Genomic DNA, 918 nt, shown 5'->3' on the forward strand with positions numbered 1-918 from the left:
TTTTAAAAGGCATATTTACAATTCAAACCCCCCTTTCTTGTAAATCGATATTGTTACTTCAATCATTCCAGGCCAGCATGTTCTTACAAGGTAAAAAATGAGAAAGAAAGGCAGATATGTTCATATTGTGGTAAACTTGGACATTCAGAAAAAAATCCATGAAAAGAAAAACATTAACTCTTAAGGACCAAAACTACAATGGATATCTAAGAAGTCATTAACTCCTAATATAGGTATACTCTCAAGCCGTAAAGAAAAAATTATGCTACTTAGACATTAGCTGCTCAAGACATATGATTAGAGATAAGGAAATCTTTCTCTCATTCCAAAAAAATGAAAAAGGATATGTCACTTTTGGAAACAATGTTGGAAGGAATAGGTAAAGATAATTCTACAAAATTAAAGATGTTCAATATGTTTAGAAGAAAAAAACTTTTTTCTTTATACATAGATGAACTACCATCATAATCTTGTTTTATGTCTATTGAAAAAGATAAATGAATTTGACATAAACGAACTAGTCATGTAAGTTTGATCTTGTGAGAGGTTTTCCAAAAATAAAGTTTGTGAAGCCTGTGTAAATGGAAGACAAGTAAAAAATAGTTTAAAGATGACTTGTTTGAAGCATTCCAAAACATTTGCAAAAGAGTTTAGAATGAGAAAAGTTCAAATATCATCTTGTTAGAAGTGATACAGAGGATCATCAAATAAACCACCTTACTTTGATGATACATACTACTACTTTTGAAAAAGTTAAATTTAACTATTCCTTAAAACACAAGATACATGAATGTCGCGTATCGTAACGAATTGAAACTTTGTGCCAAGAGTTGATCAAAGTGATTCAACGTTTGTTGAACATAATGAAACAAATTGGAGAACATATGACAAAGCTAAGGTTCTTCTAAATTCTAAAGC

Source organism: Cicer arietinum, unplaced genomic scaffold (assembly GCF_000331145.2).
Source record: "Cicer arietinum cultivar CDC Frontier isolate Library 1 unplaced genomic scaffold, Cicar.CDCFrontier_v2.0 Ca_scaffold_5938_v2.0, whole genome shotgun sequence".
NCBI lineage: Eukaryota > Viridiplantae > Streptophyta > Magnoliopsida > Fabales > Fabaceae > Cicer > Cicer arietinum.